The sequence below is a fragment of the Monodelphis domestica genome, chromosome 3, assembly GCF_027887165.1.
Source record: "Monodelphis domestica isolate mMonDom1 chromosome 3, mMonDom1.pri, whole genome shotgun sequence".
NCBI lineage: Eukaryota > Metazoa > Chordata > Mammalia > Didelphimorphia > Didelphidae > Monodelphis > Monodelphis domestica.
In genome coordinates, this window is record NC_077229.1 from 518,216,950 (window position 1) to 518,241,759 (window position 24,810).

The window sequence follows — 24,810 nt, forward strand, 5'->3', positions numbered from 1 at the left end:
GCCTGCAGGAGAGGATTAGGAATTCAGAGGCAACTTTCTCAGGGCTCTTGTCCATCTCCCTTGATACTTTATGCTGTGCGCTGCTGAGTTCCCCCTCCCTTCTTCTCCCCCCTCTTCCTTCCTCCCCTCCCCCTTTCCTTTCTGTTGTTGAATTTCCCCCCTGTTCCTGCGGTTTCCCTTTTCCCTTCCCCTCCTAACCTTGCTTCTCCACCGCTCCGGTGAGCCTCTTCGTGGCCCGCTTTTGTGCAGCTGGCGGCGAATGGCTGGTTGGTAGGTCTTCCCGTGGACGAGGTCCCCTGTGTGTTAGGAAGGGGAGGGGGTGGATTTGGGAACGGGTGGGCATCTTGGTTGGATTCTTCCTTTCTCTTGACGCTTGACCCCAGAGTCGGCCTCTGCCGGCTAGTAGGCACGGATGAATAGAGCTCTCCGTCGTGGTGTGCTGCCAGCCTAGGGGAAGAAAGGGGGGTGGAGGGAGACGAGAGGGAAGACGGAAAGGAAGGGGTCGGCTCTAGACCGCTTGTTTGCCCAGTAATAGTACCAGGCTTACCTTCCCCTCCACCCCCACCCCGCCCCATCCCATCCTCCAGGAAAGGAAGGTGATACTCGGAATCAATGTGGAAATACACAGGTAAAAATAAAGTTTTCACCTTGGACTGCTTCTCCTTCATCCAACTCTTCCAGAATGTCTGCTTGCATTTTAACTTTAGAAATAGGAAGATTGGACTTGGAAAGGCGAAGCCCTAAATTCCTGATCGTCTAACAAACGAAACCACCTAAAAAAAAATCCTAATATATTGCCACTTCCTCTCTCTCTCTCTCTCTCTCTCTCTCTCTCTCTCTCTCTCTCTCTCTCTCTCTCTCTCTCTCTTCTGCTATCTTCCCTTTATTTTTTAAAAACGCACTTGTGTAATGACTTTGTAGGGTTGCTTGTGTGTACATATGTGTATAAACATACACACATATATGTATATATCGAATTTATATATGTATACACGCATTCCTTGCCTTTGAGCTTTGGTTAAAAGAGGTGTGCAGAGGAGGCCTAATATGCAAGACTGGGGGAGATATCTATTTTATTTCATGAAATGAACATCTTCAAGTACTTTAGTCTCTGGAAATTGCCTCAATGAGAGGATCATTGGGAGAAAGTCACCAGTAAATTTTCAGTGATCTCTTAGATCTTCGAGATTCACATTATCTGACGGATACTATCCTAAAAAAGAATCACTGCAAGGCCATGAAACTCCCAAACTTACGGACTTAGTTGTTTTCTCGTGTGCCTGCAAATTTATCTTTTAGGGACCCCCAAACTCAGCCTCTGGAAGGTGTCATTGCTAGTGTCATTACCTCCCCAGAGTTCAGTATTTTGGGAAGTTCTTTTCTTTGTATCTTTTGCCTGATCTAGCTTTAGATAAGACCTATGAGAGCTCTGGCTGTTTCAGCTGCTTTGTAGTACTGGATGTATCTCTCCAGGGCACAAATAGAAGTGCCAATTTCTCATTGACTTGACTGAGTCTTCTGAGCGTCCTCTCCTAGACCTCCCTCCCTGTTGCTCCCAGGCTTATGCCGAGCCTATCATCACATTTACAAAAGTTGTTTTAGTGTGTGGTGTATTTGAAATAGAAAAGACTGAACTGGTATAAGCGATTTCTGAGTGGGAGAACAGCCACGGGAAATTGTGATTAAAAAGCAATATGTGTTAAAAACCCAAGGTTCTTGTCCCTATTGAGATTAGACTAAATGAATCTTTTTTAAAACTTCACTAGAAATATGTTTATGATTCCGATTATGAAGAAAATCTCTTTTAAAAGGGAATTTCGGTTCCTATGAAGATAAATAATTTAATTGTAGTTAAAAAAAAAGAAGAAGAAGGCAAAGATATGATGTTATCCTGCCCAGTCACTATAGAAGTTAAACGTTAAAAAAGGCAAGGTGCTGGATGACTTACACTGGAGATTGACAATGCTTCTCCCCATCTATCACCTCCCACCTCCCCCACACACAGTGTGGTGTTTTAGCTCTGTAAACCAATAAGCAATTACAAAGAATTATTGCTGATGATAGCAATTCCAAGCAGACAAGCTGGCCTGTGGCTGGGGGAAAACCTTTAGTAATGGCCAATTTCACCATAATGGTGGAAGACAACCTGTTTTCCTGTTGTCAACCCACTCAAAAATTGTAAACAAATATTTTCCTAATCATCCTGTAACCTGAGGGAGATCAGGAAATGCATAGAAAATCTACACGCAAAGGGAGAGGTTTGAGGGAGACCAATCCTAATTTTGCTTCTCAGTATTTTCAAGATTTGGGTAGATTTTTATTGGAAAGCTAGGATTTTAACCGCAAGGAAGTTGGGTTGCTACTATTAAATCTTAATCACAAAATTATTATAACCACCTTCAGTTTTTACTTGAAGTGTTCTTTTGATTATTCGTAACTTATTCTCTTTTCCCAACTATATTTTTTCTCCCATATCAACATACATGTAAAAAAATTCTCCCCCTTAAAATATACTTATTGTAGAATAAATCAAGTGTTGATTAACAGTTTGGTGTATTTTCCCCTCATTCCTACTTGATCACAGGAGCGACCTCTTGTGTCCAAAGGAGGAATTAATTCCCTTTAAAAAAAAAAAGAATACTATTCTGAACCTTCTGTATTCTGTTGGGTGAAAAAGAAATCTTTTAAAATAGAAATATGAATCCCTTTCCCAAGAAGAGAAAGTGAATAACATGAAACTTCTTGGTCTCAAAAATTCCATTCTACTCCACCCTTACACACCTTACAGTAACTTGAAAATTTCAACTACTAAATATATTTTTACTCCACCTCTTCATCGTCTGTGTACATTTAAAGCCATGAAAGTGTGCACATATAGACACAATGTAAGACTGATATATATATCTCTGGGGTCCACCCCCATCCGCATTCAATTGAATTATTTTCATGATCTTCAAAGTCAAATATTCTCAAGCTTCAGGCTAAGGGATGGATTTCTGAAGTTAGATTCCATTCTTAATCTCCCTGGCTTCCAAATAGTTAAATCACTGTTAAATTGCACTCAGAATCAAGACAAAGCAAAATACACCACTCACTAACGAACAACAACGACAGCAACCTTCAGCCCTTGAGAATGTGATTGAATTTTAAGCTGGATCTTTGGTAAATGAGGTGCAGTAAGGGAGAAACCTGTCTCTGCCTCAAGAAGCCAGGATTGGGAAGAAAAGGAGGGCTTTGATCATGCTTTCTTCTTGCAACCGATTTGCTTACTGCATATTTCGGATCTTGTTCTTGAGAAGGCAAAGCTCTATATTTAGCCGGCGCCAGATTCGGGTTTGAGGGAGTGGAATAATGAGTGGGACTGCCAATTCCAATGAGTAAGGTATTTAGAGAAAAAGACTGCAGAAGGATTTATATTTTCTGATATTAATATGCACATGATTTAGAAGACATAAAATAGGATATTACATAGTTGATTCATTTTTTAAAAAAACATGAATGTTAACACACCTTTTTCCCCACTCTTTGCTTTTTCCCTCCTTTTTCTTTTTCTTTTTTTCTTTCTGAGTATTCTTCTATCAGGTAGTAAGGAGTTACCAGCAATCAATATCTTTCATCATATCCAGAGGTCAGATGAAATTATATGCGTTTAAAGAAAGCCACGATTAACTCTTTATGTGTCACGACCAGGTACTTTCTATCTGTTCCAGTGTTGGTAAGCAGCTTCTAACACCAAGATAACAGTTTTGTCTAATTCAGAGGGGAAAAGGTGGCAGTTTCTCCATGAGCATCAGCAGGAGGTGAGGGATTATAATCATCCACGGTAAATTGTTACAATAAATGCAGTTGCTTCATAATTTAGCTCCGCATTAAGTTTATTTTCTGTGCCTCTCATGCCATTTTGTCTTAATGCTTGTAGCTTTATAACGGGTTTAAGACAAAGGAAGAATTTGACAGGAATTTCGTTCTCAATTTAATGGGTCCTGGTCAGACTGCTCTGCCACCAGGCTCAGTTCGCATTTCCCAGCAACAGAGATGAGCAGTCTGCCAAGAGAAGTTAGGGTTCTTTAGAGTGTAACAAGAGAGCATGTTACTGAGGGGTCCCAACTAGCAGCGCCACGAAAAAGTTGCTTCCACTGTACCCCGCGCCATCTGCCATCCTCGGCGCGGGGGCATGGGCTTCCCGAAAATTCCACCTCTGGAGTCCTTCGAAACCCCCTTCTCAATCCGGCCAGCTCTATCAAATTGTTTCGGATGCCTTATTGTGTGTCTAAACATATTTTAATGACATCAGGAGTTCCGATTACGCCCCGAGTTGGAATCCGAAGGAGGAAGGAGTCTGAAGCCAAAACTGTAGCTGGGAGCCAGACAATCAGTTTTTACATTTCAATGGCTTCTTTGGCGAGATGGCAGGGAAGATCCCTAATCTATCCAGCCCTTACCTCTGGCGTTCGAGGGCTAGGACTAAATCTCTCCAGGCGCTGGCAGGCCTCTCAGACCAAGCTAGCTAGGAACCCGGAGCCCTGGGAGTTAATAAAACAATCCTATTTATTAAATCGCACTGCTCCTTAAAAGAAGCAGCTCCGGATTCCTACGGCAGCCAGGCTAGGCTCTCTGGCAGCGCTGCCCGCCTTTCCTCACCATTAACCAGCTCACCACGGGCACTCCAGGTTTAATTAGAGCAAGGGGAGGGCTGGCTGGCTGGGAGAGAACTGGAAGAACAGGAGGAATGCAAAAGTCAAACCTGGGACAGTGGAAGGCACACTCTGGTAGCTCAAATGCATCCAGGATTTCATGCTTTTCCAGGAACCTCTTGATTTGTGAAAAAATCGCAGATGGGCACGAAAGTGAAATCTGGGAGCAAGTCACCTCTATGCCAGAGAGCCCTTGGATACTTTGACTAGGGTGGGTGCGCGAGTATTTTTGAAAATCGATGCTTTAGGCGTCTGCAAGAAGAAAAAGGAGGCTACATTGAAGGAGAGAAATAATGATAGCGAAGATGCCTAATTTCGAATAAAAAAGGGGTTCGCTCGCTCTCTTCCCCCCCCCCCCCTCCATTTTTCTTCCTTTTCTTCCCTTCAATTCGTGTGTGCGTGTGTATAGCGGACTTTGAGAATGTTCCTGACACTAAATAAACAGTATTTTAACTGATTACTTCTTTGCTACTTAAAGCTTAGCCCTTAACAAATGCTTCACGGTTAAAGACTGCAGAGAAAAGACCTTCTGAAGGTGCTTCTTATTTCTTAAGCAAGCTCTAAAGACTGAATTTTAATTTAATTTCGGCTTCTCCAACCTCCCTCGCTCCCATCCCCCTTAACTACCCCCACCATCCCCTGGCTGCGTTCCTTCCCAACTCTGCCAGTTTCCCCAACCCTAGCCGCTAGCCCCGCCCTTGTTTGAAGAGGTTTATTTTATTTTATTTTATTTTATTTTTCCTGTCCTCTCATTCCATCCATCGCAGGCTTTTGGGGGCCTGGATCATCTCCCCCCCCCCTCACCCCCCTTGTATTTCCTGTTCTGGAGTCAAGGCTTCTGGGATAGGTTTTTTTTTTTTAATTTAACTTTTAAAATTTTATTTGGTCATCTACTCTTGCCTCAGAATAACTAGAAGTTTCATTTCCTTTTTAAGATTCCCCAAGCTATGGCGTCCAGTCTTAGACTGAATCTAGGTGGAAAGAAAGCTGGAAATAAGGCTCCCTCATTCCTTTACCCTTGTCCCCATCCTCCCTTTCTTTCAATTCAGATCCAGTCAGTGAAAATAAAAAAAATAATAATAAAAAAGGCTTGATCTTGAGCATTCCTGGTGCCGTATTTAACCACTCTCCTCCCCACTCCACCCCCTCAACTACCTAGCACTTTGTCAAAAAACCTGGGCACTATGGAGACCATATAGAGGAAAAGCAAGTTATTGCTTTCTTTCTCTCCCTTTCCCCCAATCTCATTGAAACATCTGATAGTTACACCCTGTTTGAAAACCGAAGATCTAATCCCACCCCAGTGTCCCTAAAGCGAATCGGATGGGTGGAGTCATTGCCCTGAGGGATCAAAGTAAGGAGGACAATGGGAATTGGAGAGATGGAAAAAGTCAGTCCCTGCTGCCGAATCCTTCTGGAGGTAATTTCAAAGTCAGGACCATTGATCTGAATGGTTTCTGATTTCTGCTCCCTCCTGGAAAAGGACTGGGGGAGAGAAAAAGTGCCACCTGTACAATTGCCCCTTTTCAGATATGACAGTTCCAAGAGGTTTTCCACTTTGGTTTCATATGGAGTGAAGGGAAGCAACCTCCCACCTCCACCTTCCTATTCCCCAGAGAAAGAAGATCAAACCAATCATATTAGAAAAATCAAGAAAAAAGGAGGGTGCCCATCCCTGTTTCTTTTGTTTTATTTGAAAGTGTTTCACAAGATCATGCCTACTACACACAAGAAAATGAACTAACCTGCTAAGAGCATATTGTCAATCTGTTCTTTTTACTGTCTTTCTAGAAATCAGTCTTAACCCCCCAATAACAAGGAAGATGAAATCCTTTAAACAACATCTTTAACAGTCTCTTCTTGAAGCAAGAATGACATACCACAGTACGGAAGATAGACTAAGTTTAAGTGAGAATGAATTTATAATACATCAAATATGCATATTAAAATATAACACTTTCTTTTCCAGTTTATCTTCCATAATCACTTAAAATGTTGGAATGTCTGTATGTTGTGAGGGGGAGGAGAGAGAGAGAGAGAGAGCAAGTAGGGCATCATGCACTGTATGTATTTCATATTCATCCTTCCCCCTTCTTGTACACAGAACACACATTACCCACGTGCTCATTACATTGCCCATCAGGCTTTGTTGATTTAGTAGGTCCTGAAGCAAAACACAAGAATTATCACTGAACCACTTTACAATTGACTGTTGTTGACTTCCCCCTGGTAAACCTCTGTTCTGTAAAATTTAAGACCTACCCCCCTACCTCAAGGAAAATAAATTATATTTTTAAAAAACTAACAAAAAGGCAAACCCAAATGTAGGATGTGAATCTGAAATACTTATGTTTGTTGATATCTAAAATATATATAATTCAAAGACACAAAATAATGCATAGTTTAAATGATAGGTTCATGGCTAAATACTAAAGAGACAAAACCAGTCTATACTATAACACAAGTATATAAACCTAAGTTTGTTATATTGGTTCTCAAGTCATCCAATTAAGATGAAATAAATTACGGGTACAGTTGTGTTTCTGTGTATTTAGCCTTGGGTAAATAAGATTACACCTTCTTTATTGGGAGCAAGGGAGGCAAATGATCACTAAATATTATGCTCTTCTTCAGCATGATTTTAAATATGAGAAATGACAGGTTTTCTCTTTTGAATGCTTTCCTCTCATAATTCATAAATATAAAATGAATACTATCCATTGTCCTGACATATCTAATCATAGCATACCAACTGGAAAAACTCCAATAAATCATAAATCCTGCTCAAAGGATGATCATGATAATTTAATTTGTGGTTTGACATTGTTGCTGCAGTCTTTAGTTATATATACACATTTATTAAACTCTAAGGTACTATATAATAAAGCATCTTCTGTTCTTCATGTAAATTTCTAGGTAAATTCTGTGAAAGTAAAGCTGTAATGTCTTAGAGATTGTTCTCATAGTCCATTATCAAAACACAGTAAGTTGTGAGGCATAGTAGTTGTAAGATTCATAGATAAAGCTCACGTGAAGTTTTCATTCTGATTTCAGAGTATTTAAGCTTACTATAAAAACATTGAGTTATTACACATAGTCTCTCCTGAACCTAGCTAAATTGATGATGTGCCATTAAAAAAAAAAAGAAACCCCTTTTGCAGGATGAATTTGAATACCTCAGGAGCATCCCTATATTTTTGAATATGTTAAATCAGAAATTACATTTTCCCATAGCAAACACATTACTGACTTTCACTTTATTAGAATTCAAGTTATTTTATGCTCCTGTCAGATCAGAGGATGCCGTGATATTTCTTGTTTTGGGCTCACTCTCAGAATTGGTTGTACTGTATGCTTTCTCTTGTGAAGTAGAAAGGACCATCAGTAATAATAATGAGGGTCCCTGTATGCTCTCAATGTCCGGATTCCCAGCAAGGCATATTTTTTAATGTTGTATCTGTTAAATTTGGCCAGCACATTTCTTCCAGTTTTAGGAGTTTGACTTGCAAGTCAAAAAGGTACATGATACATGTGGCACTTAGTCCAAGAATCAAATCATTGCAAATCTGCTCCTGGAAACTTTGGATAAGCCCTACAGAATAATTTTATTTTCTTAGGCTGTGCCCTAAGCAAGGAAGCAACATGAGTAATTCCCACTCACAGCAAAAGGAAGAGGAGGTTGCTAGAAAATCACACTTCTGAATAGGTGGGGAAAAGAATAGATTATAGGTGTCTATCTCTTGCCTGAAAAACAGAGAATGAAAGTGTCTATAGGAAAGATGATAGTGAGAAGAAAGGGAAGAAAAAGACGATTCAAGGAAGAAAGAACAAGTATAAATGGAAAGCAGAAAAGAAGAAAGGGAAAGGAAGATCAAGGGTAGGTGTGGACTGACAATGAATATTTCTGTGTAAACCCCAACTACCAAGGGATGTAAAAAAGATTAGGAAAAGGACATATTCATTTTCAACTCTTATTTAAAGTATTGCTCAACCTGACTTTGTTTAAATGATTTTTGTAAGATTTTAAAATCATGTTGTTATACATTTAAGGGTGTTGCCATGAATAGAATGTGCATATAAACTAGATTTAAGGAGCCGTTCTGACTATACCAATGAAAATTCAGTATCTGTTTTTGCTGATATCATAAATGAATTATCGTGCTTCATTTTGCAGCAAGGCTAACAATAGAATTTAGAAAGAAAAGAACATCTAGAGTGAAAAAAAAAAGGCTTCAAAGTTTTCCAGGGATTTTACTATTGCCTGACCTGTCTCCAGATTGGATTATTACCGGAGGTGTGATCCAAGCATTCAGAACTTTGAACCAAAACGAAAACTGGAGCCTGTTGGGAAAACATAGCCGTATGCTCAAGTTTACACAGAGCAGCTTGAAGGGCTGCCAGCATCATCACTGTTGCAATAGGAAGCCTGACCAGGCTTTCCTTTCGGTACAAGATCCTTTCCCCAGACTCTGATGTCAGAACACTGGCTCTGATGCCAGGAGGATAACAAGAAAATGGAGCTCAAGGCTTATTTCTCCATCCATGCATTTGAATAATGCTAAGACCAATTTTTTTTTCCAAAATCATATTCAGTTGTTCTTTTAGGCTCCTCTGGAAGTCACAGGGTCTCTTGTCGGCACACATGTGCAGAAATGAACAGGCCTATAAAGCTGGATGGGAGGCAGAAGTGCATCATAAAAGGTCAAACTCAGTCAGAATCAAGCTCCATTTGAAAGGCATCTACCACAGAGAAGAAATATGAGACAGACAGGAGCAGTGGGGAGATGGATAGGAGATTAATCATAGTAAAAGACAGAGCAAAAAGGACAGCAAATTCTGCCAAGCATGAATACTTCTCTACTTGTGCATTTCAGCTCTTCCGAATCCATACTGCTTGGCCAAGGTCACGTTGGCTTTAGAGGGGGAAAAGCACTGTTAAGTATTCTACGTGGCAGGTAGAGCATTTCACCTTTTCCCTCACCAAAACCGAAATCCCTATTTTAAATATTCTTTCTGAAACTATATGTTGCCCTAGACTATATCCTGTTTGTTTCACACTGCTTGTGGAAACACTAAAATGTTTTCTTTATTTTTCTTCTCTCTTCCTTTTATATTTCAGTAGAAAGATCTATACTCAGATTTGTTGGTCATTTGTCAGTCACATGATCCTTTCTGGATTTTCTTGGCAAAGATATTGGAGTGGTTTGCCATTTTCTTCTCTAGTTCATTTTACAGATGGGAAAACTGAAGCAGACAAGGTTAAATGACTTGTCTGGGGTCAGCGAGCTGGCAAGTATCTGAGGCCATATTTGAATTCAGGAAGATGAGTCTTTCTGATTCCAGGTCTAGTCCTCTATCTATTTCACCACCTTGTTGTCCTCAGGAGGCTGACTTTGAATTTCCACTGCACTACCTTAGTGGCCTTGGGCAAGTCACTTAACTCTGGTCCTTAATTGCCTCATCCATAAATTCCCTTCCATCCCTAAAATCTACATTCCTGGCAATAGTCTTCCTTAATGTGTATATGTCTGTATATGTATAAATAAGTATTTGGCATACTTCATTCTAAAATCTGATATTTTGGTAGAAAGATCTATACTCAGATTTATTGCTCAGTTGTCAGTCACATGATCCTTTCCAGATTTTCTTGGCAAAATTCCTCCTGGTGCTTTTGGGAAAAAAAGTATTATCTTGGTGGTTTTCTCTTATTTTTCTTCATTTATACCCCATACATATTGCCTATGCAGGACCAACCTTAGGAAGAAACTAGGCAACCATCTGTGTGAAGTGATATAACCATCCCCCCTTATGACCTCTTACAGTATCCCAAACCCCACCATTAGAGATTTATTTCTGTGGTTTTTGAAAGCTATTTAGCTAATAAGACTTCCCTGCTAAAATCTGAGGGGTAACAAACCATTGCCTGCCTTACTTAAGAGCTAACATCTAACCAAAAGCAAGATTTGATGGCAGAATGAATGAAGTAGTGGAAACACATAAGCTAGAAATCAGGGAGAAGGATGAGGAGTAGAAAGTGAGAGATGCCCAAAGTTTCATCTGATTCCCCTAAATGTTGTCTCTGGATTTCTACTCACCTCTAGGACCTTTGGACAGTCATCTTTCCTTGCTATAGAAAATATCTCCTGGGGAACAGGCCCTACTGGCAGGATCACAAACCAGATTTTCTCCACTTTATCAGTGAGTGTATAGAAAAGATGTATCATGGCAGCTTCTAGAAGAAAAAGGTCCTCATTGGACTATCCTACCATTTGTATATGCCTCTGAAAATTGTTCCAATGATCTTTTAAATATAGATACATTTTATTTTCTCAGAAGACACTGCAGGGCTTAGCATCTATGGTCAATCAAAGACCAGAAAGGGAGGGAATAAATAATATCAAGAAGCAGAAGAGATTTCTGCTGAGCCCATAATCATCACTCACTCAGCATTTATTAAGCACTTACTATGTTCCAGGCACTATGGTAATTATATAATTATAGCAATAAAATATATGATAATATCTGTTTTCAGAGATTTACAGACAGAATGGAAAAGACCTTCAAAGTTTCCTAATCTAACCCCATCCTTGATACACAGAAGAAGAAATTGGGACCCAGATGGTTTAAATTTCTCATGGGATATTTGTTGCAGTGATTTAGAGTTTCTTTATGGATTTTACCAGGTTTTCTTCCTTGATCTTCCTCTGATACTGAGTTTGTTTGCATAGTTCTAAAAAGCTTATTGGAAAAAAAAAAAGGAATTAAGATGGTTACTTGATTTTTAGGCAGGTTGAACAAATGGTGCATAGACTGAATTTTTCGCTATTCAGTTAGTTGTTTGGGTCAAAGTGAGATTTGTATGACACATAGGCTCCCCTTGAGGTTCTTTCTTTCTCTTCTACCACAGATGACACCAGGTGAGTTTAACTTTAGGTTTATTATTTGAGAATTCCTTTCCTCTGAATGTAGTTCAAGGCTTTGTGGCAGCAGAGTAATGTTTAAGTTACTACAATGAATATGCTTTTTGGTTGGGGTGGAACATTATTATATGCTTTGAAATTGAATAAATTGGTCAACTGTTAAGAATTTAAGAAAACAATTGGATTTCAAAAAGTGTCTACACAACAACCTTTCAGTGCCTTGAAATTGGCCTTATTATGCCAATATCTGTTTTTTGGGATAACTAACTAATTGTACCTGAAACATTTTTAGAGGTATAAAAAGTGCACGTGTATGTATGTGTGTATATCTGTTTGAGCGAGAGACTAAATTAATAAGAAATTGCCCACATTTTAAATTTGTGCCCTCTTCCCATTGATAATGTATATTATATTCTCTGTATGTATATATGTATATCCATTTTGTGTACGTACATGTATGTATTCATATATATGCAGAGATATGTGAAACTGGAAAAAAAAATGCCATTTTGAGTTAGAAGAGGACAATAATGAGTTTTAGCTAAAGCTAACATGCCCATGCATCAGTTAGTCAACTAAGTATTAAGGACTTAGTATCAGACAGTCACTTTGCAAACAATCCAGGATGCCAAAAAAAAAAAAAGCAAAAACACTGTACCTGCCCTCAAAGATCTTACATTTTAATGGGAGCAGAAGGTAATATCCAAATACCTAGGTGTATATATACAAGATATGTACAGAGTAAAGGAAAGGATTCACCAGAGTAAGGGACTTAGGTTTAATGGAATAAAATATTGGGGTAGGAGAGAGGAGGAAGGAACTTTAAACTCTTTTAAGATGTTACCTTAGAAAATAGAGATTTCAGAAGTTTTCTTTTTCTTATTTGTTTATAGATACTGACAAAGAATCAATAAAGCTTCAGAGGAAAATTGATTTTAACTAGATAAAATGAGATTTTATTTGTAAATTTAAAAAAGAGGGGGAAAGAAAGACTCAATATGAGACAGAAACATCACTGTATTCTTATATTTGGCTTTTGTGTTTTTTCTTAAGTTATTGGAATTTTGCTAATGTTTTGCATATACTCAGGTATGCCCAGAAAAGTTATGTTTATCTAAGGAACTCAAGCTCCTTTTTTTTTTTCTTTTTTGAGATGGACAGAGACTTAGGACAAATTCTGATGTACCCAGGGGAAATTTGGGAATACTAGGAAAAAAGAATCAAATTCTATTGTTCCCAAAGGAAATATTGGGTGGAAACAAACAGATTCTTGAGAGAGGTGCCCAAGAGAGAATTTTGCCCCTTTGAGTCTTGAACTTGGTTAATGAACCCTAGGATTATGTTGATAAAGAGCTGGATTTGGTAGAAGAGGGCATGCAAATTTCATTTACTTAGAGCCAAACCTCTAAGACTATCATCAAGGAACAAAATATGCCAACTGTACAATTCAGGTTTCTGAATTTAGTGTTACTTTGTGACCTTAGACAAGTCAAATAATTTCTCTGAATGTCAGTTTTCTCATTTACAAGACAGGGTTCCACAAGGTAATTTCCATGTTCTCTTTTAGCTCCAAATTTCTATAATTCAGTATCTTACTATCATAGGTTTCATGCTAGGAAAATAAACACCTAAAAAGTATTGTCTAATTTCCCTTGCTATAATAATCTTGTGTCATTGGCTGAGTCATATAGCTTCTCTCTTTTAACTTCCTCATCTGAAGATAAAAATAATTAATAATTTCTAATCTATTTAATTTTTCATGGGTTCAGAATAAAGACATTCTGACTTTTTCTCCTCCATATATATTCTAGATGAAACAAAAAGTGCAGGCTTTTCTTTGGCCAACTGTCCTAAAACAAAGCAGGAATTAAAGAGATTATTTATCTCTATATCTTTTCTATGGACTTTGTGCTATACATTTAAGGTGCTCCAAAGATGCCCTGAGGATAAATATGTGGGTTTTTTAATAGAAATACTCAGCAGTTAAAATAAAGTTTGAACATGAGCATCTTAAATATAGAAAGCATAATTTTTAGCATTAATTCCAAACCTGAGATGAATCAGCAGTAGTCATGATACAGTCTTATTCTGGGAAGAGAGGAAAATGAATGAAGCATAACCAGACCATGAGGATGAATAATAATAGACTCCAAATTTTGATTTTGTGGAAGTTCTCTAAGTGGATTCCTAATAGATCTTTCATTTTAGACCAAGTTGATTTCTCGTTTGTTAACCAATAGTTGCATTTGTGGCACCTTTCCCCAATTATTCAGGGGAACTGTTACTATGAAAGGAAAACACTGTTTTAGTCACATGGCCTTACCATCCCATGTTTAACTAGGAAAAGAAGGAAAGACGAGATGATGTATTATACCATGGATACTCTTTTTGGGGGTGGAGGAGTGGAGGAAGAGTGGCTAAGGAATCCAAGATTGTGTTTTCAGAGTACAAGGGAACTCCAGGTGAAGAAACTCCCTTCATTAGAGCAATAAGCAGTTATTTTGCATTTATTGTTTTAGAGAAACACTTGGGCCACAGAGGGGCTCAGTGACTTGTCCAGGATACCAGAGCCAAGTTGTGTGAAATGGAAGGTTAAAGTGGATCATAGATTTTAGAGAATGGATTTTAGAGGACATCTAGTCCAATCTCTTCTTCTTATAGGAAAAACAAAAATCCCGAGGCCAGGAGATATTTGGTGACTTGCCCAAGATCACAAAAGTCGAAAGCAGTCAAAGTGAAATTTGATTCCAGGCCATTTGGTTCTGAGTCTCTAGCTCCTTCTCTTCCACAATGCAGCCTTCCAGGACTTCCTGCATCTGCCTCTCTGTCCACTACACTAGGCTGTCTCTGAAACAAAAATCTTTACATTTCTGCACTTCCTCCCCCATTTACTAAGAATAGTGATTCATCTGGAGGTAACGTCCAGCCAGCAATTCCCAGCAGTGTTTTAGATAGAACATTTCTCTGCTTCTTTAGTCATTCCTTGATATTTAGAGTTCCATTGCTATTTAAAGGGAGATAAATGAAGGGAGGGTGAGGGAGATCATTTGAAAGTTGTTTTCTTATCAAATTTCATACATTATTTTGGTCCAGAGTTTCATTAACTATTGGAGCTTCACCCCAGGGATGGACTAGGGACAGGGATGATTCAACATACTCAGGGAAGTTCTTAAGGAATAAAAGACAGTGAAAGTTGAGGTTGAGTTGAGGTGAAGAAGATGTGGAAAATCAAGAAGGGCTAGTAGCTGCTTTAATTTAACTCTTTGTTTAGGAGAGAGTAAAGGCAGCTAGATGACTCAGTGAATGGAGTGCTGGGCCTGGAGTCAGGAAGATCTGAGTCCAAATTGGGCCTCAGACACTTCCTAGCTATGTGACTGGCCCTGGGCAAATCAGTTAACTTCTGAATGACTGACGAAAGGATCCACTGGAGAAGGAAAGGATAAACCAGTCCAGCATCCTTTCTAAGGCAGAGGCTGGGCTCACAACTTTTCTGTCACTGAATACCACTTCATATCTATGTGGTCTTGGAGAAGTTCCTTAACATCTCTTTGTCTCTTTTTCCTAGTTAAGCAAATAATTAGATTGTATTAGATGATCTTGAATACTCATTCCAGATCCACTTCTGTGATTCTATAATACAGTGCTTTCCTTAGATACTCTTGTTGAAGTTATAGCAGGTGCCATTGTGCCAAAGATTATTTCTAGTTTTTAAGGTTTGATTAGGACCTGAAAATATTCTTTTCTTATGAAAAACACTGGAACAACATGTTATGATTTAGACAAAGTATATATTACTATCTGACCTTAGGATAGTACAATAGTTAGGACTTGCAGTATTTATAGTTTCTTGGTTGGCTTTTGTTCCAGTTTATTAAAATGGAGTAACATAAACGACCAGCTGCCATTGTTAATGTCAACAAGATATTCTGAATACTTTCAAAATATGCTCAGCATGTTGTATCCTTGTAAATGTTTATCTTTGTTCATAATCTTACTAGTCCATATTATTTTAGAATATTTTAGTGGTGGGTAAATAAACACCTCAAAGTTCTTGGGGTTGAAGCAAAACGGAATTCCTGGGAGCTTCCATGTACTATTACAGAGAGGTTCATAGATGCTTCTTAAGCCCACCAAAGTCTGCTTATCTTACTATTGATTGGGCAGCATTGGTGAAGGTTTTCAAGTTCACATGCCCCAACTGAAACTTCTGGTTGTCTGTTAACAACCCCCCCACCTCACCCCACCTTACCCCAGAGAATGAGGGAGTAAGTGCTTGCTTTGGACAATGGAATAGAGGGGTGGGAAATGCAAAAAATGTCCCCTATGCTAGCTCCACTCACATGCTTCCACTTCCACTCCACTTCACCAATATCTGTATAGTGAGTTTCTATTGCCATAATGAGCCTACTCCATGCTCACTCCCAGAATCTACACAGAGACATAACTATACTCAGAAATTTGTAATAATAACTAACATTTATATTTTGTAAAGAACTTCACATATAATCTAATTACATCTAATTTACATTTGTTTTCTTTACAACAAGCTGCTGAGGTAGGTGCTCTTATTATGTCCATTTTATAGGTAATAATACTGTATTTGAGAGTGGTTTCGAAATAGTTGGTTCAGGGCTACACAGCTAATTAGTAGCTGATAAAGGAATCAAACTCGGGTCTTTATGACTTCAAGCTAAGTGCTCTCAATATCAATATAGCACAGTTTCTTAGTTTTGTTGCTTTATGTATAAAAATGACCTTTATTAAAAAAAAAGGAATTTTAGAATTTCATAGTAATTATAAAGGACAAAGAACTCACGTGCAAAAAGTTCGCTATTTCAGAGATTTCCTGCATAAATGAATCCAGAAATTAATTTCATATTTTTACTGCAGTTTATAGTACATAAATATATGTGTTTACATAGAAATATGTGTGCATCTATGTATAGTTATATTTGGTCTGGACCTGGGATGTCATCTTGAACAGAACAATAATTTGTTTATCAAATATGTTCATATACATATGCCTGCTAATGACATCAGAGGCAGGAATTGAACTGGGATCTTCCCAATTTTAAGGTCAACTCTATTTAACTTGACACCATGACTTTCAGGACATAATAGAATGAATATTGCTTGTATTTCTTTCCTTGAGGACCTAGGAGATCTTTTAATTTAGCACCCTGTATGCCTCGGCAAAGACAAAACACATTTTATTTAGGGGAGGAAATCACTTTGAACTTGGAAGCAAAGACTGAAGGAGAATTGTACAGGGGAAATATTCTTCCTGGTTTTATTCTCCACATATGTGATGGGAAAATATTACTAAGTAAATAAGTATCAATTTTTATATCTTATAATACTATATAAAATGGAAACTTATTCTAAACTTCAAAAAGTCCGTGGTTAACAGCATGGGCATACTCTTTTGAGTATCACAGATTGCAAACCATCAATGTCTTGCCACTAGTTGTTATATGGGCCAACCCATATGGTCCCTTTGATGTTCTCTGGATGGAAGCTTCTCCAAACGTATGTAAGTGACCCTCAACTTGCCGTAGCGCAGTCCATTCCCAGATTATTCATGTAAACCTCTATAGTTCTGCAAGCCTGGCTAGTGTTTAAGTTTTATAGGTATAACCTTTGAGAATCTAGGGTCTTCCCTCCACACACACCACAGTGAGGCATTCAAAAAGGATGTGATTATGTAGGATAAATTGTACAAGTTCCTGTCCTTTTTTCTTTCTACTTAATAGAGGAGCTGTGAGAGCAGCTTACTTCCATCTCCTTTTTCCATACTTCTGGGAGAACTGCCCTAAACTCTATGCTTAAAACATGCAGTGATGTAAGACGTTTTGGCTGAAGAAGGGTGAGCAATTATGACGCATCATCTTATGACAAACAAGAACAAAATTCATCATTTGGTCTTCTTTTCCCCATACACTTTTTTTTTTGAGGGAGGGGGCTACAGTGTATTATTTTGGATTTTTCCTTTTGCGCAAATCTAGCCATTCACAGATAAGAAGTTGTTGAGATTAATCCAATTTTTGCACACAAGATTACATAACGATGAGAAGAACAAGGAATTGGAACTTTACTTCCTTCCAAGTCAATCTCTCCCTAGGGAAAAATGGAAAGGAGAGGATCTTGGTCTTTGGCAATACTGTACCTCCTCAGGTGCTAATTTGCTTTGAAATCCTCATTGAATGAGACCATTATTGGTAATAGGAATGTCAGTAGAAAAGATTATGTCTTGAAGGGAATAAAGTAAGAAAAGAAGGAAGAAAGAAGGAAACAAGAAAAGAAACAAAAGGAGGAAGGAAAAGGAAGTAAATGAAGAAAGGAGAGAAGGCTGTAGGAAGAAGAGAAGGAGAAAAAGGAAAGGAAGGAAAAGAAAGAAAAAAACACTTTTGAAATTCTGTCTCATTTTTAGCTGTTAATTAGAAATAAGTTTAGTTAGACTGTAGGGTTATTTTACAAATAAAATAATAATTATTTGGTAATTGCTCACTTAAACAATTCCCTGGGTACACAAATTAATGAAATATTCTGTTCACAACTACAGATGGGATAGACGTACGTCTTAAAGGAATCTTGTGGAAACCCTGACAATACTAGAAAGAAATTCTAGCATTGGGGACTTCAAAACTGTTTCTGGTCAGTGAGGACAAGAGGACCTTATCAGACCATTATAATCATAGGGCATGTTATAATGGACAGAGCCCTAACTTTGAGATCTGTAAAGCCTATACTCAAATCTTACCTTTGACATAACTGATCAAGTCACTCGACCTTTCAGAGTCCCAGATATCTTTCTAAGACTGTAAGTTATGTAATAAAGACTGACCAGTAGTAATAGAAGTTCCTCACCTGTACTATTCTATAACAATTCCAATTAAAAGAACTTATTGATTACAAAAATGAAAATCAGTCAATATAATGCTTTTCTATTTAAAAGAATAGCTCTGGATACAAAATAAACCCAAATATATTGTCAGAATTTCTTTTTATTGCCAATAAAATCCAGCAGCAAGAGAAGAAAGAGAAATTCCATTTAAAGTAATCCTAGAAAATATAAAATATCTGGGAATCTACTTGCCAAGGCAAAACTCAGGAATTATATGAACACAATTACAAAACTCTTTTCACACAAATAAAGTCAAATGTAAACAAATGGAAAAATATCAATTGCACACGGGGAGGTCCAGCTAAAATGATAAAATGACAATTTTAACTAAATCAATTTACTTATTCAAAACGTCATACCAATCAACTTGCAAAACTAATTTGTATAACTAGAAAAAAAGAGTAAAATTTACCTGGAGGAACAAAAGATCAAGAATGTCAAGGGAATTAATTTTTTAAAGTGTGAATGAAGGTGGCTTAGCAGTATGAAATCTTGAACTGTTTTATAAAGTAATTATTAGCAAAACAGTCTGGTACTAGGAAATAAGAGTGGTGGATCAATAGAATAAATTAGGTATACAATATACAGTGGTAAATAACCGTAGCCATCTAGTGTTTGATAAATCCAAAGATCCAAACGTTTAGAATAAGAACTCACTACTTGATAAAACTGTTGGGAAAACTGGAAAAAAAGCATGGGAGAAACTGGGTATAGACCAATATCTCACACCCTATATCAAGATAAAGTTAAAATGGGCATATGATTTAGAAGTAAAGGGTGATGCTGTAAGCAAATTAGGGGAGCATGGAATAGTTTACTTGTCAAATCTATAGGTAAGGGAAGAATTTTTGATTAAATAAGGGACAGAGAATATTTCAATGTGTAAAATTAATCATTTTGAATATATTAAATTACTTGTACAACTACAACCAATGTTATAAATATTAGAAGGGAAACGACAAACTGGAGAAAAATTTTCCAGCAAATTTCTCTAATAAAGGCCTCATTTCTCAACTATATAGAGAATTAGGTCAAATTTGTTTAAAAGAGTTATTCCCCAACTGACAAATTATCAGATGATATGAACAAGCAGTTTTCAAATAAGGAAATTAAAGCTATCAATAGTCATATAAAAAGTTCAAAATCACTATTTGTTAGAGAATTGCAAATTAAAAAAACAACACTGAGATATTGCCTCATACCTATCAGATTGACCAGTATGATAGTAAAGGAAAGTGCTAAATGTTGGAGGGAATGTGGCAAAATAAATACACTCCTATCTTGGCGGAATTGTGAACTGATCCAACGTTCTAGAGGACAATTTGAAACTATATCCAAAGGGGCATAAAACTGTGTGTACCCTTTCACTTAGTAATATTACTATTTGATCTCTATCCCAAAGAGATAAAAAACGGAGAAATGACCTCTTCATATAAAAATCTTCATAGCAGATTTTTTTTTTTTGTGGTGGCAAAGAATTGGAAATTGAGAATATGTCCATCAGTTGGGAACTGATTGAACAAATTATGGTAAATGATGGTGAAGCAATACTATTGTATTATAAGAAATGATAAGCAAAATGATTTTAGGAAAACAACAACAACTGGAAAGACTTAAGTGAACTAATGTAGTGAAGTAAGCAGAACCAGGAGAATATAGTGCACCATTACAGTAATATTACACAATGACCAACTGTGAAAGACTTAGCTATTCTCAACAATACAGAGATCCAGAAAAATTCTCCTCCAGAGAAAGAATTGTTGGAGTCAGAATGCAGATCAAAGTATACTATTTTTCACTTAGTTTATTTGTGTTTTTATTTTGGGGTTGTAGTTTTATATGACCAACACACTCACAACAATGACCAACACTCTCACGACAATGACCAACACTCACAACAATGACCAAAATGAAATATGTTTTGCATGGTCAGACATGTATAATGCAGATCAAATTGCTTCCATTTCCAGGACTGGGGAGAGCAGGGAGGGAGAGAGACAATTTGGATCTTATAATTTTGGAAAACATATGTTGAAAATTGTTATTACATGTATTTGAGAAAATAATTTTTTAAAAATAAATAGCTGCAGAAGGGGAAGGGGAATGGCCACAGGATTAATTTTAAGTGATTTGAAAACAAAAGATCAACCAGATTTTACATAAAAAATAAAATGGAGAAAAACAAGTGATATATAGTCCTTGTACTCTCATCACTTTATTTCCTTCAGTAATTTGGGCAGACTGTGGTGAACTCTGGGAAAGATATATATATAATAGATATATAAAAGATATTATTAAGAAAGATATTATATATATATATATATGTGTGTGTGAGAAGCATAGGATGGACAGGCACGAATAGATAGTGATCAACATTGTGGAAGCATTGCTTGGATAACAGATTCATTTAAATATTTGAGAGTACTTCATATATTATGGAAGTTTTGCATATGCACAGACCCATCTCCTTACTCATATAGCATTTCACTATATAGAAGATGCTACATAAAGATTACTTCCAAAAGTGTTGTGATGATGGGTAGGAGAAGTACCTTGGAGAAACTGAAGCACATGCAGATATTGTGTAAGTGGCCTCAGATCAAGTGGTTGGGAGGAATCTTTTGATTGACTGTTTATCTGCAAGCATTGGTGTTTTCACAAAACCAGAATCAGCTTCCATCATGTCTTTGCCTCTTTTTACTTCATTCATGTCTGAAGGAGTACCATATCTCTTCTGGTATTAGCATTAATTCAAGGCCTGAGTTGATTCATCAGTCTCATGATATATTTTATAGTTTTCTTTTGAGAGGAGAGATAAATGAATGAGGCATAGTCTGACCATGATATGAATAATTATAGACTCAAAATATAAGAATCTATGTTGTAAGGGGAACTTAAAGGGCTTATGATTTCTTCCCTTCTGAGTCCTTGTGACTCAGAAATGAGTCTGAAAAATTTCCTGAGAAGTGAGTCTTTTCATTTATTCTTTTGATTCTAGGGGTAAAGAGTGGAATCTTCAACTCTGATGACAAAATTGAGCCATAGGAACTCAGAAATCAGAATCCCGATTGGATTTTACAGCATCAATCCCCCAAGAATTCAAGAGTGAACTTTTGGAGCAACCTTCTGGGTCCATTCTAACAAAAACCAAAATAATGACTCATTAAAGGAATGATGCTGCATTTGGATGGGAACCTGGTGGGACCAATGCAAGGAATGATCTCAATTTTGAGTCTACTTCCTCAGAGACTTAGGTAATGTAGGGGAGAATAGATGTTGATCATATTAGAGTACATGAAGATAAATTTGTTCTTGCTATATCTTTGAAATAAATGACCTTTTGTAAATAAAAATCCTAGTGTTGAGTGGTTAAATTGAAGCAGGATACTAGTCACTGGCCTCTAATCCATGGGAGAGAACTGGCAAAATCTTTGGAGTCAAGAAATCCTGGTTTCAAGCCCAGCCTTGGACATACAGTGGCTATGTGACCCTGATTGTAACTTGACCTTTCAGAGTCCTAGGCCATTTTCTGAGACTAGAAAACTATATCTTTTGTCAGTAGATAAGAGAAACTCCTCAGTGTATCCTCCTACCTTGATGGGAAGCTATGACCCTGAGAGAGTGGAGCCATATCATAGCTGCTATACATAAAATCAAGGGTTATTAGAGTAGGAGGAGACCCTTGAAGATCACATAATATGATCCTTTGGGTCTACAGTGGAGGAAACTGAATTTCAGAATGGTCAAGTGATTTATTTAGATTACAGTGTTGTTCCTCCAGTACCATAATGATGTTCTGTACTTGGCATTCCTTGGAGGTGTGAAAAAGTACATAGAAATTAAGACAGGTAAGTCAGGAAGACGTGGCTTCCTTGGTAAAGTCTGGAATGGAAAGACCCTTATGGTCACCCAAAAGTCAAAGAAGGAGGTGCTGCTCCACCATTACTTTTGAGAATGTATTTTTGTTTTGGCATGTTGGGAGAAAGCTATGCAGAATTTAGCCATTAACTTCACTTTCCTCTGATTGCAGTTCCTTCCCCACTCCATCGCCACCACTCATTATTTTTATATTGTTTAATATAAACCATCAAGAACCCTTATTGGAATCTTTGAATTCAACATATCTCAGAGACTCTACTTGTGAGAAGGCCTTTGCCATTTTGCATCCTCAGGGAGTTGTGTGACAACTCTTTATCATAGCCAAAAGCTTACTATGAGTGCAAGTGCACGTTGACTACTAGCATTGCCATCTGACAAATGTTATGCCAATAGTCTCAGGAGCTATTTCAAAACCACTCAGTACATGAGAGGAGATAAAGTTAATGAGAGAATTCAAACCAATGACTGATCAGTTTACAAATGTAAAAAACAAACAGTAACATTCACAGATTCTTGAAATATAATAAATAATAAAAGGATACGTGCTATCTTCTCCTTCCTCATTAGAAGGTGAGCTCTCTGAGGGCAGGGATAATTTTTCTGTTTTGTTTTTTTCTTTCTTTCATTATATCCTCTGCATTTAACATGGTGTTTTATCTCATAAGTACTTAATAAATGTTTACTGTTTGGTTGATAGATATAAACTGATAAATGAGCTGAACGAGAATATTTGGCAGAATGATAATACATGTATAACCCTGGTCAAATTGGTCACCATATTAGAGAGGGAAGGGGGAAGGGAGAGACGGAGACAATTTGGATCTTATAATTTTGGAAAGCGTATGTTGAAAATTGTTATTACATGTAATTTAGAAAATACAATATCTTTAAATAAAAAAGATGATCTGGCAGAACCTATTAAACATAAGAAATAGCTACATATGTAAATATTAGTATATGTCCCCATACCCACGGAGATATAATCAAACAACCACTGCATTCATTGTAAACATTCTAAACAGTGCTTAAATTTCTTACTGCTCTAGCTTCTACCAGGGAGTTCCCCTTTCCCTTCTCTGACAGGAATCTGACAGATGTCTAAGTGTTCTTTGAACCTTAACACTGAGACTTTCCCTTAACCTGATTAAGGATGCTTTATCTTAATTAGGTTAAATGTATCTCCTTTCAATCCTCATCAGCCTCTAGTCTAGAGAGGGATAATTCTTAGCTGAGATTTCTCTGACTTTCCATAGAGCTTTTTTTTTTTTTAGCTGCCCTTATTGAGCAGGTTTTCTGTTCTCCTTCCCTTCCAATATAAATGCAGACATGGACTATAAGGGATCATTATGTTAAAGGGCCTTAATGCCTCTTCTTTTCCTATTTACATACATTACCTACATGTAGAGGCAAAATAGTCAGCTTATTAAATTTGAATAATCATAGCAAACATTGTGATTTAATCATGATATTTAACCAATTCATTTTTATCTGCCCTCAGAATCACTAGGACAGCTGGGCCCTCAAGCCATCTGCCTCAGAAGAGTATTAAAAGTAGAGTTAAATCTAATCTGTACTTTGGTAGCATTGCAACCTTCAAAACATCAGTAATTAATATTTTTCATCATATCTATATTTACCAAAGTGGAATCGGTTGCCTCTAGAGGTATTGCATTAGAGTTCTTCAAGCACAGGTATGGTGATTACTCCTTATTGATGCTATTGATGATTGCTGATCAGTTTGACATCAGACTACATACATAACCTCCAAGATCGTGTCAAACATTGTAGCTCTGTGATGCTACATATTTATTTAATAACAAAGTATAGGCTTCTGCTGTTTGTAAGGCCATCCATCATTAAGTAAGATTCTTCTCAGAGAACCAAAAGAGTTTACATTGAGAAAATTCACTCAGGATTCATTAATAAAAACCAAAAATTATGAATAGCTGACATTTGTACATTGATATGAGGTTTAGAAATTATCTGCTCTACATTTTCTCATTTGTCTAAATTTTTATTCACAGCAAATAATAAATGAGTACATGCTTACTATTTATTTTTACATAAAAGCTACAATATTATGTTAAAAGGAAACTTAAGGTTTACATAAAGTGAAAGTACAAGTACTGTTGGGAAACAGAGCTTGTAGAGGTTAAATGACTTCTCCAAGGGCACACAGCTGGTAAGTATCAGGCCAAGATTTAAATGCAGGTTTTCTTGCTCCAACTTCTATGCTTTTTCCAGAACAGTTCCTTTCTCTGCTGTTCTCAGTATGATATATATTCTCAGTATTATATATATTAATATGCAAACATGCTAATTTATTCTTCTACATGTGTATACCTATTAAGTAAACACACTGCACATATTTCCAGAAATTCTACATCATGTAAATATTAAAAATCTCATAAAA

At 37.2% G+C, this 24,810-nt stretch overlaps 1 long non-coding RNA gene across 1 annotated transcript; it reads left to right on the forward strand.

Annotated features, from left to right (window-relative positions):
- Positions 1 to 95: 95 nt before the first annotated feature.
- LOC130458546 (uncharacterized) lies at positions 96 to 21,871 on the forward strand. The gene is made up of 2 exons (XR_008917953.1): positions 96 to 270; positions 21,517 to 21,871. It is a non-coding gene; the product is annotated as an uncharacterized LOC130458546 (long non-coding RNA).
- The last annotated feature ends 2,939 nt before the right edge of the window (positions 21,872 to 24,810 follow it).